This window comes from Macadamia integrifolia, unplaced genomic scaffold (genome assembly GCF_013358625.1).
Source record: "Macadamia integrifolia cultivar HAES 741 unplaced genomic scaffold, SCU_Mint_v3 scaffold2388, whole genome shotgun sequence".
Classification (NCBI taxonomy): domain Eukaryota; kingdom Viridiplantae; phylum Streptophyta; class Magnoliopsida; order Proteales; family Proteaceae; genus Macadamia; species Macadamia integrifolia.
Window position 1 is genome coordinate 1 of NW_024868681.1, and position 16,873 is coordinate 16,873.

The 16,873-nt window shown below is 36.5% G+C and overlaps 1 non-coding gene across 1 annotated transcript; it reads right to left on the reverse strand.

Moving 5' to 3' along the window:
- Positions 1-16,170: 16,170 nt before the first annotated feature.
- LOC122066427 lies at positions 16,171-16,277 on the reverse strand. The gene has a single exon (XR_006136358.1). It is a non-coding gene; the product is annotated as a small nucleolar RNA R71 (small nucleolar RNA).
- Positions 16,278-16,873: the final 596 nt, after the last annotated feature.

Below are 16,873 nucleotides of genomic sequence, written 5' to 3' on the forward strand. Positions count from 1 at the left end.
AAATAAATTTCAACAACAGAATATTATTCTCGGTTCCTAAAAAACAGCCTATTGCACGTAGGTAGAAGGTGAAACTAGCCACCATTCCAATGACTTGATCAAATAGTGTCAAAAGTGAAGACGGAAATTGATTGCCAACTTTTTCCTTCTTTTTTTTTGGTGGAGTGTGCAAATTGGACTCACAGTAATCAAATATTCATAAAAAATTGATGCGGCAAGAGATATCACATCATCGTTTACAGTTTTCTTTCTGTGTTCCGGATTGAGATATGTCAGGCAAAATGACGCTGAAACCAGCAAAGAAAACGAGAGTCTAAAAGCATTATAAAATCAAAAGTGCATGTGTTTCCTGTTTCCATAAATACGATCACTAATTCTAATATTAAGCTTCCCATGGCGATCGTTATCTTACTCACAGATCGGATTTGAGACCAAAACTTTTTTTTTTTCGAAAACAAAAAGGCAGATTAAGGAAATAGAAAATATTTAAAGAAATAAAAAATGACAACATAGAGGCGACGATTGTTGTTGAGAGAAAGGGGGAGAAAGGATTACTTGGAAGCGTCAGATGATGAGGAACGAGTGCCATCGACTTCCTCGACCTGCAATTCCTCCATGTCAAGCTCCCTTATCTGCTCGATTTGAAGACGCTCGCTTTCTGATATACTTTGATCCATCCCTTTCGCTTACCACTGGTGTCTTTGTGCTTGCGAGAGAGAGGCAGAGAGAAGGAGAGATGTTGAGACTACTCTCGAAGCTTTTGGTTTTGGGGAACGGAGAAACTCTCCATTTCGTCCACCTGTAATTTTCTTTTAGGCCTACTTTGGTATGTCAACAATTGAAATGGAAAAAATATAAAATAAAATTGAGAAAATTACGCCCCCCTCTCCTAGGTTTTATTTGGTTGGCAGAAGAAAAAAAGGAAAAAGGTACAAATTGTACTATTTTCTTGTTTAAGAAACTTTGGATGTGCTTAGTGTGTCCTAGATCAAGAGAAATTTTTTTTTTATTTCAAAATTTACTTTACGATAATGAAGTTTTTTTTATTAAAAAAAAATAAATTTACCAAAAACCCAAGAAAATACAAAAACTTTTTTTTTTCTTTTAATGATACCCGAACATGCATACTTTTTTTTTTCACCCATTTCATTTATTCTATTTTTTTCTTTTCTTCTCCTTTATAGGTTCTTTTTTTTTTTCATTTCATTTTTTTTCTTTTCTTCTCTTGGCTACCAAACATAGCCTTATAGTTTGTTGAAATTACATGTGTATACCAGGGTTTGAATGAATTATGTCCCCATCCCCTGTAGTTTGAAAGATTCTTCCAATTAGGTCAAATCCGTTAGCACCATGCAATTGGGATAGTTAGTAAGTGACATCACCTTAAATGATACATTCTAATGCCGAAAATACCCATATATTAATGTGAACTTACTAATGCAGCATTCCCTTAAAACAAACAAAAAAGTGTTGTATTTCGTTCTTCTTCAACCCCGTGCTTCATTCTTCAACCCTCATGCTTCAGCTAACTTGAGAAAACCCAAAGAAGATAGCAGCCTCAAAACTCCTTGCGACAGTGAGCTCACTCCACTCTATCGGGGCACCAAAGCTTCAATTGAAGCTATAAAAAGGTTCGACTAAAGCTACAGCCAAACCGAACAACTATTGATCTCTGATATAGGTGATTGCCACTTAATGTTTTATTGTTTTGTTTTCTTTGCTAGATTTAGGATTCCTGATGTTGGATGAATCAATTTTTTAGATTTAGCTCAAATCCGGATTCCTCTTATTGGTGAAATAGTTCAAAAGTTTGGTGTTATGAACTCTTAAACCTTGTAAGGCTCATTAGCCCTAAGCAATTTTGATGAATGAAGTTTATTGGCTTTGTTTTTCACTGCTGAGAGATTTAGCATGTTGTGAGAGATAGTGAGGAGTGAGGAGCTCTATTGATTGAAGAGAACCTAATCTAGGCTTTTGGTGGGAATTCAAGTTCGTATCCCCATTGTTATTGCTCTGTTTTCAAGCAAGTAATTTTTTTTTTCTCTCCATCGATTCGAATTGTTGTACCCTGATTGGATCTCAAGTTTTGATAGAATAAACTCTTAAGTAAACTATTGATATTCACAGTAGATAAACTAGTGTCCATTATACATCATAACCTCCATAAGAACACCTGAACAGATGTTTTTTCTTGGAGCCCCTTTGGGAAAAATCAAGATCCATCCTTGAGAAGGATCTAGCCATCAGATCAAGGTGGAAATGCCTTCTTCAGATGGAATAGGATGTTCACCAGAGATGTAGGGCTCCTTCTCCACCTGAGATTTCTTGTAGAGGTTGCCGTGATTTGTAGAGCTCTCAAACCCCAACTTCTCCAACGGTTATGAGAGGGACTTGATTGCATTTTGAATATATGAGTACAAAAGGGTATAATGGTCCTATGAATATTAAGATCCTTTTCTACTAAAGGGTAATACTGTCTTTTCCTATTAAAACAAACAGCATACTCACACCATCAATGCCAGGGGAGGGGGATGCAATTCGTTCACCCTTGGATACACGTGTAATTTTGGAAAATTACAGGGAAGGGGACGTAAGTTCCCAAGAAAAATTAATTTAATGGGAGAACTAGATACATAAGTCAATCATTTCATATTATGACATTGATATATGTGTCTCTCATTTCAAATTCAAAAATTTTTGAATTTTTTTCTATTTTTTTAAGGTAATTTATTTGGACGCCCCCTAATTATGTCCCTATTGCTTGATACCCCTAAAGTTTGAAACTATTACTTGAACCACTCCTATATTTAAGATATCTTATAACTAGCCTTATTCGTTAGTCGGTCACTGTTTAGTGATGACAATGGTTGGGAAACTCGAATGCCCAAATTACCATTTAAATATGGTGAATTGATTATTTTACCCTTTGACTAAAACAAAGGATGATGCTCCCTCTCTCTCTCTCTCTCTCTCTCTTGTGTGCGCCAGAGAAGAACGAAGTCTTCACTTATTCCTCCTCCTGTACTTCAACCACATGAACCACACACTGTAACGTGTACCCACATATCCAAACCCTAATTGGAGTATTTAGCTACCATCACAATAGCCACGCAGTAAATGCAAGGTTCCAAGCAATGTCAAGAGCAACAACAGGCATCGAGTAACCCCAACTGGCACACCACTCCAATTGTATAGTTGTCGACCGATTCACCAACATCAACAACCCTCGTTGATCCACTACTTGACCTAGCAAGAGTGCAAGCGTGGTTGGATGAGGTGTCAAATCTATATTGTTTCCCTGCCTTGGATGTAATAAAGGAATTGAGGTCTTAGCCACAATTATAATCGTTGATGTTTCCTCCATTATTAGTATGGACAATTGCAAAGAAGAAATTAAACAGAACAAAAACAACAAATATGGAAGAAGAAGACAATTTTTTCCTACAACCCTCCAGCAAGCGAAATTAACCATCCCCTACCTCCTATTGTCACCTGCAACCTTCCGCTACCTTCATCGGCGAGTTGCAGCGGTGAGCCTTGCTGGAAATTTCAATCTTCTTCTTCTCCTTCACCTTCACCTTTGTCGGTGATGGATTTGGATTTTTCTATATTTTAATATATTTAAAGGGTAAGTTGGTCTTTTAACATCTCAACTTTCAGTTGAATAATTTATTAGGGTAAAATTTATTCAACCACTAATAGGAGACTAATACCGTCAGGTTTCATGGGGCTTTAAGTAATAGTTTCAAACTTTAGGGGTGTCAAGTAATTAGGAAATAGTACAGAGAATGTCCTAGTAATTTTTTATTTTTTTATCAGGGTGGAGAAAATGCCCCCACCATGCGATATATTTAAAGAATTGAAGGTAATTTTTCCTACTATTTAGCATAGTAGAATGAACAAAGAATAGATGTGGCTCAACCCCCCAAACTTAGGACAAATGCACAAGCGAAGCCCATCTTGGTGAAGTTTTTGGGTTTCATAATTCAAATTTCTATGGGCAAAATGAAAGGAAACAGGCACAAAATTATTACATAATAAATGAATATCAACAACTAAAAGGCTAGTAGCCCAATCTAGGCTACAACAATTCTATTAAAATAGGCAATGTGACCACGGGACTCCGAACAATGTTAGATCTTGTGCAAGGATAAAATTCTAGCCAAAAGAACGCCATCCAGTATAGCTTCAACTTCCATTGAACAAGCAGAGAGACTTCTTCGAGGTTTGTAATTTGTCACCCCAAAATCCCCTCTAAAATCATGAATAATAGTACCCTTGCCACCATAGTTTATATCAGCATGCCATGCCAATCAGGATCCAAACAAGGTTGAAAGAAAAAAAGGGCAGGAGGATTAGCGTGATTATCATATTGATTCTTGCTACTACATAATTGTCCCTCCTCATATAAGAGAAAAAAACCATTAACCATATTGAACAACGAAGGCTTAATATACTTGAAAATAAAATCGTTTGGTGTTTTCCAAATACACCATAGTAGTGTTACCCATTGTAATATTGTATTTTTAGAGCTATATATATATATATATAACATCTTCAGGAATTGGGAAATGGGTATAATCATTAAAAAAAAAAATGTTGAACCACATCTATCACATTAGAACCATGTAAGCTGTTAGAGTTAAATCTAAATGAGGAAGCCTACCAACAAGTTGATGTAAATTCACAAAGAAAGAGGGTATTAATTACAATTTCCTCAGCATTGCATCATAGGGAACAAATTAGGATAGGAAAGATATTCCTATGAAACAAACAATAAACATCAATAGTATTAGAGCATCATTTCCACATAAATATTTTAGTTTGGGAGGCAATTTTAGGGTAAATAACACTAGAAAGTACCTCCAAGGCCCAAAATAAGTTTAATCTGTAAAAGCCAACTATAGATAACCCTCCATTTAGCCCACCCTATAAGAGATTAGTCCACTGAGCCCAAACCAATGGGCAATTGATGTACCTGTAGAAACAAACCGTGGCTTGGCCCAACACAATATATTTTGAATGGGCCTACTAACCATTGGGTTACTCGGTCATCTGATTGGGTGTGCTTGGTGTTGTGAACACTCTTTTAGTACTCCTTCAACATTTCCATTTTACTAATATAAAATATTTATATTTTTAATTGAATTATTGAGTGAAATGACACAAAATTTTGTAAAACAGTATTCTCAAACCTTGTTCCTGATCTTTTGTGCTCCAAACTTAATCTCGGAATAGATATATTGAACATCATTTACTCCCACAGCTCATTCTAGAAGAATAGAATCAAGAAAAATCAATTACACCTAAGATTGACTCTCGCAGAATATAAGTTCAACTATACATAGCCTAAATGGATTTCTTGAGAGAAAACAATCAATAATTGTATCATTGTGAATTCTTAGAACTCATATTGTTGATGTTAAGATAACCGGTCTTATTATATCGTGTTGGGAATTGAACCATGTGGGGTCCAGTGACAATTCCACATGTGGAATTAAGTGCCCCATGAGCATGGTTTGAGGAATTGGTATTGGATCGCATAAACTCTTAGACAATGATACCAATTATGGGGTGATCCTATATTGGTAGATTAATATGGACCAAAGGTAACAAAGTAAAATAATAATAATAATAATAAATAAATAAATAAAAACATGGGTAAATCCTACAATGTAGGCCGATTCAAGATGATTCGGGTACGGTCGAGATCGATCATGATACCAATTGCTAAAACCATACCCATTAGATGGTAAATCTATATTTCTTTACCCACTTGTGGAAATTGAAGTGTCACACTTTGGAATAGTGTGTAGTGGATACTCAAAAGGAGAAAAGATAGGTTTTGGGAAGAGGAAGAATTAAGTTTGTCTAAGAAGACAAAACAAAGTATTTTAATTCTGTTAGAAAGTAAGAAGTGCAAGAGGGTTCTCTCTCATATTTAGGCCATTCTCAAGACTATTGTTTACTATTTTCCGACACTCTTTGTTAAGCCAAAAAACCAAATGGTTCTTTTGTTTTCTGTTGATTCTCTATGTTTTTAGAAGAAGTATATAGAGGCTTTAAAAGGCGCGATAGTTTCATATTGTTGATATTTGTGAGATAAACTTGTATTACTTCAAATGGTATCATTTTTCACTCATCATTGCATATTTTGGCAAAGAGTCGATTTCTTTTGAAATTACCTCGTGTTTTTTTCATTCACATTGAAGGGATTTCCATGATAAATTTGAGGTTGTGGTTTTTTAGTCCCAAAAGACACTGAGAGAGGGGTGAACAAGTGTACCAAATCCAAACTCTTTTTCTAACTATGCAACTGAAGGGCAATCGATGTCGGTATTGTAGTATTACATACACAATCATGTATACATAGTTTCTTATCACAGGCATTTTCAGGTGTGCACACCCGTCTTGCAACCCATACTTCAAAATAATACAAGAGACAATGAATTCACATGAGTAACATGAGAGTTTTTACGAGGTTTTATAATAAGCTACGCTCTTAGAGTAGTGCTGGTAAAGGCTTCATACCTATTTAATACACTACTTTTAACTATTTTTACAATTAGGAGCGCCTATACCCAATTTTCTCAGCATAAAACTGAGAGAGCACTTGACAACTGTCAAGGAGAACACCCATTCCCTAGTTGATTAAATGAATTATACATATTGCCCTGCACTTAAGTACAAACTAGCGTATATCTATAATAATATTCTCCTACAACTAGTAAGCATATAACAACTCAAACAATGATAACAAAATAAATACATAGGTTTGAAAACCTTATAGTCCTTGCCTAATGTAAACAAAGATGTCCTGGCACTCAGAGATGTCTCTGAAATGAATCTGAGAGCCCTCTTTTTAAATCCAAAACTTCAACTTCCTTTTAGAATAAGGAACTTGAATATTCCAGTGAGCACAACTTAATTAGTCAAAACCACTGATGATAGTCTAAGAAAGATTATCAATGCTATAAGAGGAGGTAGGCAAAAGGACATTGCTTTTGTGTTGAAAGATGATGTTCTTCTATTCAGAAATAGACTATGTGTTCCAAGGAATGATGAGCTGATAGGGATATTATTACAAGAAGCACATAGTACACCATATTCAGTTCACCCTGGCAGTACCAAGTATAAGGATTTGAATAATCTTATTGGTGGCATGGGACAAAAACTTATGTAGCCGACTACGTAGCCAAATGTATGAATTTTCAGTTGGTCAAAGCAGAAAGGCAAAGGCCTCATGGCCTATTGCAGCATTTTCCTATGCCAGAATGGAAGTGGGAACACATTACCGTGGACTTTGCTATCGTGTTGCCATGTACCAAGAAGGGCAATGATGCCATTTGGGTCATTGTGGATCGGTTGACAAAGATTGCTCACTTCATTCCGATGAATGTCACTCACTCTATAGAGAAGCTAGAACATTTTTATGTTGATAATATTGTCAGATTGCATGGAGTGCCAATTAGCATAGTCTCTGATCATGATTCTCAGTTCACCTCTAAATTTTAGGAATGTGTGAAAAAGGTAATGGGGACACAACTAACTTTCAGTACAACATTTCATCCTCACACAGATGGTTAGTTGGAAAGGACTATTCAGACCTTGGAGGATATATTTAAAGCTTGTGCTCTGGATATACATTATAGATGGGATGAGCATATTCCCTTAATAGAGTTTGCCTACAATAACAATTATCAGGAAACTATAGGCATGTCACCCTTTGAAGCACAGTATGGCAAGAGGTGCAGAACACCATTGTACTGGGATGAGGTTGGTGAAAGAAGGATTATGGGTCCAAAATTGATATAAGCCACATATAAGAAGGTGGATTTGATCAGAGAAATGACCAGGGCAACACAATCTAGGCAGAAAAGTTATGCAGATGTTAGAAGAACACACCTGGAGTTCAATGAGCATGACAAGGTATTTCTAAGGATCTCCCCAGTCAAAGGAGTGAAGAGGTTTGGTAAGAAAGGGAAGTTGAGCCCTAGATATTTGGAACCATTTGAGATTCTAGCTCGGGTTGGTTTGGTAGTGACTAGCCTTACTATTGTGCATAATGTCTTCCATGTCTCCATGTTGAAGAAATATATTCCTGTCCCTCACACATCTTGACCTCCACTACACCAATTGATTTGGATGGGGACTGGAGTTATGTGGAGTAACCTGAAGGAATCATTAATCATAAAGACCACTAGCTCCGTAACTGCACTATCTCCTATGTGAAGTGGAGAGACCACCCAAAACAAGAAGCATCTTAGGAGCGAGAGGATGAGATGAAGGAAAGTATCCTGAATTATTTGGGTTACCAGGTAAGCATTCCAATTTTGAGGATAAATTTTTGGTAAGGATGGGAGAATGTGTGGTCTAACACAATTATGATTTCTACTGTTAAAAAATTGAACTGGAAGTGAGAAGTACTTTTGAAGGTTGATTGGTAGTGGTGGAGTGCTTGGAAGCCAAAGATGACCCCACTTGCCAGTGCATCTCCTGCCAAATGTATTGGAAAGCTTTCTATGAGCAATGGAATCAAAGGTGAGAAGTCATTGAATACTACCTATAGGAGTTTGACATAAAGGATGGATAGCTGGGACAATTCAGTAGGCCACCGGCAAGTCACCATGGGCTGGCCGGTGGTGCTATATTGGAAAAATTACATTCTCCCTTTGTGGGGCTCTCTGCTATAGCCATTGCCTTGCAATGGAGAGCCCTAGACTTACCCAGCGGATAGGGATTTCCATGCTCTCCATACTATACCTATTCTGTCTAGGTGCAGCTGGCCGAGGGCTAGAAATCTCCAATTAATGTGATTTTTCAATTTTTATTAAGCTCAGCTAAACAAGCCTTAAGGGCTTTTTTAAGTGAGGTATATGAGCCTCATTACAGTCACTGTTCACCATTTGTACTGAGAAATTCTGCTGGAACAGAAAGGAGAGAAGAAGGAAAGGTTTCTCTTGCCTTTTGGGGTCGGCTGATCCAAGCTGCTCATTAGGTAAGCTGTTTTCCTAGATTAATTGTGATGTAGTTATTGTTTTGGGGAGATGTATGCTAGAAATTACTTGCATGTAAGAATTGGTTTCATATTTGAACTCTTTGAGATGGGCTGCAACTATTAGTTGCTAAAAAATTGGTAGTTCAGAGTAGGTTCAGGACCTTGACCCAGTCCGAACCATCTCTAGGAAGCCCCAAAATTAGGGGTTCAGCCATGCATGCTCAGGAGTAGTAAATTGGAGGTGGGATCTGAGTTTTAATTCTGCCAATTATAAGAATCTTACATCAAACTATATGCTTGCTGAATTTTGAGGTAAAATTTGGAGAAATTTTCTCCAAATCTTCTTTGAACTCTCTATTCCTTCACAATTGAGCTCAATCGGAGTGGAAAATGGTCCAGCCATGATACTTAGATCTGTCCACTCCAATTGTTTGGGTATTGTAGTAAGAAAGCTCAAGAATGGAGTTGCTCATAAGCAAGTTGTTAGATTTTAGAGAAAAATTGGAAATTCTCTTAATTCTCTTTCCTTACCATTTAAGTCTTCCAAATTGAACCCAATTAGAGCTGGAAGATGGTCCAACCATATATCCTAGCCTAGGATTCCTAGGGCTGCCAGCTTCAATTGAGTCATTCCCATTACCGGAAGTCTCAAATTGAAGTAAATCCTATATGGCTTGCTGAATTTTCATGTTGCTTACTAAATTTTATTTTAAAAAACTATTTATAGGATTTGAAGTAATTTCCATATCAGATTAATAGGGGGTAATTAGCCTCAATTTTCCACCCCGAGTGGGGGTTATACTCCTCAATTGGTAGGGATCATAAGCAGGCAAAGATGGGTGCAATTCATATGTCAATTACTAAAATTCAAGAATTGTGACAACTTGTGTGACTTGGGAGGTTTGCCTACTAATTTGGGTAGCAAACTTGGTTTATGATCCTATAAGGTAGTTTAGGTTCCCTACATAAGGGCAAGATCAGGTGTCTGAGGGGCTGTGCACAACAACGGCAGAGCAGCCATATCAAGACTGGTTGCAGGTTGGGCAGAAAATTCTGCAGAGAGGAAGCACCAACGGGTGCCTGTAGCCGGCTGGTGGCTCTGTAGCTCACCTGCCGATGCATTGCCTGCAGAACTCTGCAACTTCTGATTTTGTAGCTGAAGACCTACCCACTAGTGGGTCATAGTGCACATCAATGACCCCTATTTGTCACTATAGGGTGGGTCAATGTGGGGCATCACTAAGGCTATGAAAAGGGAAAAATAATCCTCTATTTTTCTCATCCTTGTTTTTCCTTGTTTTGCTACATCTAGAACGCGACACGTGGACAACTTTAAAACCAACGCACCGGATGTAATAATCCTCACCCAATCTTCACCGTTGGTCTCCTTGTTATTCACGTGTCGCGTTATGAAGGTAGCAAAACAAGGAAAAACAAAGATGAGAAAAACAGAGGATTTTGATTCATGAAAAGGGGGTTTGTGCACGGACTTTTGCGAGTCTATATAGTTCAGTATAGGGGCTGTATATAGGGTATGCCTAGGAGTATATATAAGTATAAATTATAGTTCATTGATGTGTATACAAATGACTTTAAGAAATTAAATTATCGGGCGAGGATTTACAGTTGATTGGGCTACTGAGGTGAGCGGATGACTGACTTAATTTACAGTGTTTTGCATTTAATTTTGTAATTTGTATGCTCATGTGATGTGACAGCTTATTATATATCTCATTTCCTTGTTATCTTTATTATGGATATTTTATGGAATTGTGGACATGGCATATTGTGGAAAATGGAGGTGAGTATATGAGAAGGGACATGGTGAGGCCGAAGAGGCATTCCGACACCGTGTGCCCATTGATTGTATTTATGGGATTTTATTCATAATAAGTTTCCATAAAGAAATGACATATTGCACTTTATATGGAACTCATTTAAGTTTTCACAATCATTTGATTTTGCATTGAGTTGACACTGAAGGTTGGATGAGCTTGAATTAGGGATTGATCGGCTATGATACTACACTCTTAGTATGACCTAGAAAGGTTTGTTTTTGTTTCTGGGGAATTGTTTGAATAGATTCAGGTGTGACGTAATCGGTGAGTTGTGTTATTTTCCAACCATTGGAATGAGGAGACGTCTCATTAGGGCTACAAATTTTTTTCTTGAATATTTTTTATATCTTAAATGAGTTCATAGAAATGGGATCAGAGACCAGAACACCCAAGTGTCCTTCAAGGTCACTTTTGAGACCCTGGTCCCAATTAATTATCTCAAGTTATTCACAATATATGGTGTACCCACCTTTTGACACATATGTGTGAAGAATTACTTGTTTTCTGTTGATGAGTTAAACATAGGTTTGTAGGATATAAATCATGTTGGGTACTTGATTATTATATTGCCTAACCTATGTGAGGACCAAAACTGATCATTGTATTGCCTAACGTATGTAACCGATCTTCAAACTCCAATAAGTGTTCCATATTTTCTTGATGTTATTGACATGTGTCACTGAAAATGTCCGAAGTAGGAGTACATTGTTCAACTTAAATCATAAGACTCTACTGTAGCTTAGAAGCCTCTATTAGTTCCCTGAAAAAGTAGGTGTACTTGAAAGAAAGGATCCGTCACTTTATTATGCATCACTCCAAATCGTAATGAAATTTTATAAAGAAACACTTGGGAGCCTTTCAAACACTAAAATTTTGGATCATTCAAATCATTTGCAAAAGTTTGCATGATGGAAATTTGACAAGTTATTCACATTTTTTTACTCCTTTATGTGATTTTTGTTTTTATTCTATTAGATTTTTATGTTGTATAAAATCCTTATCCTTCAAATGACGATAAGGAAAGACAAGTGAAGTGGATTACAAGGTTTCACTTAGTCCCCTATTTACAGAAAGCACTGCAGTGTGAGTCCCAAGTCTCCAAGTGAAATTACAGAAGACAGCCCCATTCTGAAAAGAGTGTAAATTTTGTGGTCAAGTTGGTTACCAATAGATTTAGTGAATCTGTAATCTCATTTTCGGATCAAGTTCTAGTTGAAGACAAGTATAAAATGTTGGAAATATGGACATAATTAATTATTCGGGTTGACTAAATGGTGAGAGTGAAGTTGCACACTCTCAAATTTAGGGATATGTTGGCCCAACCCATTATGTGGTTTAGGGTTGTTGGGCAGTCGGACACTAAGATGGAATAGGCTCGTTAATATGCCCAATGTCCCTGCTATCAATCATTCTTCCCCACTTTACAACTAAAGTGAGAGAACTCAATGAGGCCTAAGGGGTTGTAGCATATCTATAGCCAAGAGAAGAAAACTTTGAAGAACTGCATCTATCATTTTCAACATTAGGGGTGTCAACCGGTTGGGCTAGGGGTGATCTTGGTTGGGCCTAATCGGGCTTGACCACTTGGAAGCCTTGCACTGTGAACGCCAATTTAAGTAAACGAGCCTAGCTTTGGGGGCATGGTACGGTATATAATTGGGCCGGCTAGTGTCGAGCTTTAATCGGGCTTCCTTAAATGGGCCTTAATCAGGTCTTAACTGGGCTATGAACCTATTTACGTTTAAACGGGCATTAAACATGCCTACTTTAAAATTATTTTCTTATGTGGGTTGAAGGCCCAAAAATATGCGATGCAAATCTTTATAAAGAAGAGAAGTGATATAAGATTATGATTGTTCTTTCAAAAAAAGAGATTATGACCATTACAACTTACAAAATAAAGGTTAATTAAATCAAATCCTATTTCAAAGCAAATAGTAAGAAAGTTTAATTAGTTTCTTACTAGTAGTGGCAAAATTAGAATTTTATATAGTATTAAAGGGGTTGGGCTGGGTCGGGTTACAATGAGTTGGTTCAAGCTAGGCATATAAATGTGTTGGTTTGGTAGGGCATCTGACAGGCTAGCTACCTACACTGTGAACACCTGTTTAATAAACGTGTCGGGCTCGGGCTGGTCCAAGTCATGCCATGAACGTGTTGGGATCGGCCGAGCCTACCAGTGTGAGCTCAAAATTGACACCCCTATTCAACATACTATGTGTAAAGTACAAATCGACCCTTTATTTTTTTATTAGACTTTGTGTTCTAGTTGTCTGTATGGGAACCTATTAGGGTCTATTGTGAAACCCTAAATAGTCTAACATAAAATCCATGCTAAATTCTTCATCTTTGTGGAGAACTGATTGGTTGTTCTTTCAAATCCGGTCAGAATTTCTTTTCTTAATCTCATTCTGATTGAACTAGAAAATCTGAGAGTAAGAGAAAGTTAAGGTTCTCTTTATTGAAGCAATTGTTCCAGTTCACTCAACATTTAGCTTTCCATGCTCCTTTTGAAACTCATTTTTCACATTTTCTCTGTGATGAATACGTTTATGTGTGAAATCTGGGGTAGTAAAATATGCATTTTACATATTTAGAATGAAACTACCTTGAGTTTTACTCTCTTTTTGCAGGTTTGATATTTTCAAGGCCTTAAGGATTATCGGGCGCTATATCTCCAATTTTACACGTAAAGAGGTCCTATTTCTTTTTATGGTTGCCATGAGGACGAAATTCTAAGCAAGATGGATGTGTTCAATTAAAAGTACACATTCGTTTGGTCAACCGTACAAGTGATTATTCTTTTCCGTCTAAAAAAAGAATAATGGATCAAAATTGAACGGAGATGCAGAACCAACCTGTCTGCAGTTGTCCCAGGGGTATAAGGAATATTTCAAATGCCAACAAGAATCGATGTACTACATCCTTAAGTGATTGAAGATTCATTTTTTGTAACAACTATCTAGCATAATTGGTGAGTTGTGGTGTACAAAATCCCATTGCTTATTAGGAGGTCTCAAGTTCGAACATCATAGCTGCCATTTTGTTGAGGTTTTTTTTAGAAGATTTTCTCTCTCCTACTCATCACTTAAAGGGCTACCATTTTGTTGAGGTCTGAGAGAGAAAATAAAGAGAAAATATAGGAAAGAAGAAGAAAAAAAAAAGACAAGGGCATGGATAGAATTTCTCATTAAAATAGAATATTATCCAAATCCAAGCAAGAAAAATCGGCCAAGGGGGGTTTCTTGCGCAAGAAGAAAGAGAAAAATAGAAAAAAGGAGAAAAAATAGGAAAAAAAGCAAGAAAAAGTACGGGAGATTCTCTCTCAGTGCGTTTTCTCTCTTCTCTCTACTCCACCTCATCAACAAGATAAAAAAAATTTTTTTTTTAGAAGCTAAAATCATGAGCTTCCCCCCCCCCCCCATTCTCTATATAATAGAATTAACACATGGGGAAGAGGCACTTTATTATTCTTTTAGGGTTTTTTTTTTAGTTGCTATATCTCTTTCTTTAGTTTTCTTTCTCTAGCTCTAGTTCTAGGTTTATGCTTTAAACACTTTTGTAAGTTCTTTTTATTCAATTAATACAAGCACTTTTGTTTCTGATTTAGTCTTTTATTTTTATTGTTTAAGCAATTGAAGTTGTAATTTTCAAGTTCTAGTTCTAGGCTTAGTTCTAGGTGACAAAAACAAGCTATGGAGCATGTCTTTCAAGTTCAATTTTTTTCTTCATATTTGTTTTCTCTAATACTAGAAATTTCAGATTTAGTTTATCCCAGATTTGGTTTTTAGTACTGGTAGTATCTCAAATCGATCAAGTTTTCAGTTCAAGGGTTGAAGTTCAAGTAAGTAGGCTCATTCAGTAGTCTTCTCAACCCATTCTCATTCCCTATTCTGACTACCCTTTCTTTCTTAATTTAGGATTTTAATTTCAGTCATTATATTATTGCTTTTCCTTTCCCCTAAGGTTCATGGCTAGTGTATGTGTTGGCTTTGCCCCTTCTAGCCGTAGAACCATCATTTTATTATTTTTTATTTTAATTGCCTCCCTTTCCCTAAAGCCAAGTAGAATAACCCTTGTAAGAGTGACTCTCTGGTCAAGTAGGGATGCTCATATTATAATGCGTCCCTTGGGCTAAGTAGAGAAACCTACTTGTGAGTCTCTCTCAAGCTTTATCATATTTTTTTTACTTTTTTTTTATTTCAACATTTTTTTCCTTCATTGTTTTTTAATTATGTGGGGTGTTTATTTTCAGTTATTTATTTATTTAATTTTAATTACATGGTTTGCGTATTTAAATTCTTAGATAGCGAATGGTTAGGATGTTATTTTAGATACATATGTTTAGGACGATAGTTAGAATTAGATCATAACCATTAATCGGTTCACTTTTACATTATTAAAAGAAGTGAAAAAAATAAAGTGGTTGCTCTCCCTGTGTTCGAACCATAGCTACACTGATTCGTACGCTTGCGGTTATATTTTAAAATCTCAAACAAGTTTTTGGCAACGTTACTGGGGAGACAGTTCCATGTTATTTTTTCCTTTCTTTTGGTAAATCAGAGTGCTTTGTTTGCTTTGCTTTGTTTTTTTCTTTTCTTTTCTTTTATTGAATTTTTGAGAAGAACAACTTGCAATAATAGTTGTATTGGTGGACGTCGCCAAGCCTCACAGTATGATAAAGATAGGTTTCGCCCTGTAGCAGTACCTCAGGAACTGACTTGAGCAACTATAGATCCTTGCAGGTAAGCTCTCAAAAGCTAAATAAATAAATAAATAAAAATAATAAAAAAAAAATTTCCATTCTTTTTTTCTTGTCTTACTCTAGTTGTGGGTAGTTTTCTATTGTATGAGTGTAAAGTGGGTACATAAAATTAAGAATCCGTTAGCAAGAAGAGATCCAACAAGTAGTAACCCTATACGTTTGCTCTCTTTAAACCTCTTCAATATGGGAGACCAACAGCAAAACCCTCCACCTAAATCTCTGAAAGATATGTTCTACCCTGTTAGAGCAGCCCAACCTTTCTGCATAGTTCTACCACAAGCCCATGACAATAATTTTGAGCTCAAATCTCAGTACATCACTATGTTGGCCCACTTTCATGGGCTGATCTCTGAGGATGCATACCTATTTCTAAGGGAATTTGAAGAAGTATGTGCTCTAATTAAGATTTAACAACTTTCTGATGATGCTGTTAAGCTTAGGTTATCATGTTTGCATTAAAAGACCAAGCTAAGAAGTGGTTGTATGGGTTACCCATAAATTCTATAACCTCATGGGAACAATTCACAGTTGTCTTCCTTAAGAATTTTTTCCTAACTCACAAGACTAATAAGCTTAGAAGTGATATCCTTTAGTTTAGGCAAAAGCCTACTAAGTCATTTTCCAAACTTATGGAGAAATTCAAGGATCTACTCCAAGAATGCCCTCACCATGGCCTAGACTTATGACATATATATCAAATAATTTCTGAGGATATTGATTACCTAACTAAACAAATGATAGAGTCTATGGGTCCTGAGGGATTCACATCATTTACAGATGAAGGAAAGGCATAGGAATTCTTATTTGACTTAGCTGACAAAATTCGTGAGTGGGAATCAACCCAAGAGAGTGAAAGAACCATAGGAGGGAAAAGATATTTTGTGAATGGGATAGTAGCTAAGGAAGGCCATTTGGATGGCTTAATCAACATGATTGAGGCTATTGTTCCTAGAGAGCCATCAACAGTTAATTTGGTTAAGATTTGTGTTAATGCCTTATACCAAAATAATCCATATAGTAACATCTATAATCCAGGATGGAGAAATCACCTAAATTTCTCCTGCAATTAGGGCAACCAAGTAAGTCCTTCTAATTTTCATAATCAAGGTCAACTTGGATCCCAAAAACCTCCCTTTGCACAATAATCTTTTTTTTCAAAATACTTTTCCTAGCTCAAATGTAGGACCTCAGACTAGTTTTCCTAGGACCCTTCTCCTATCATCTTATCAGCAACCCCCTGGGTTTACCAACATTGGAGAGGCCAGTAGAATA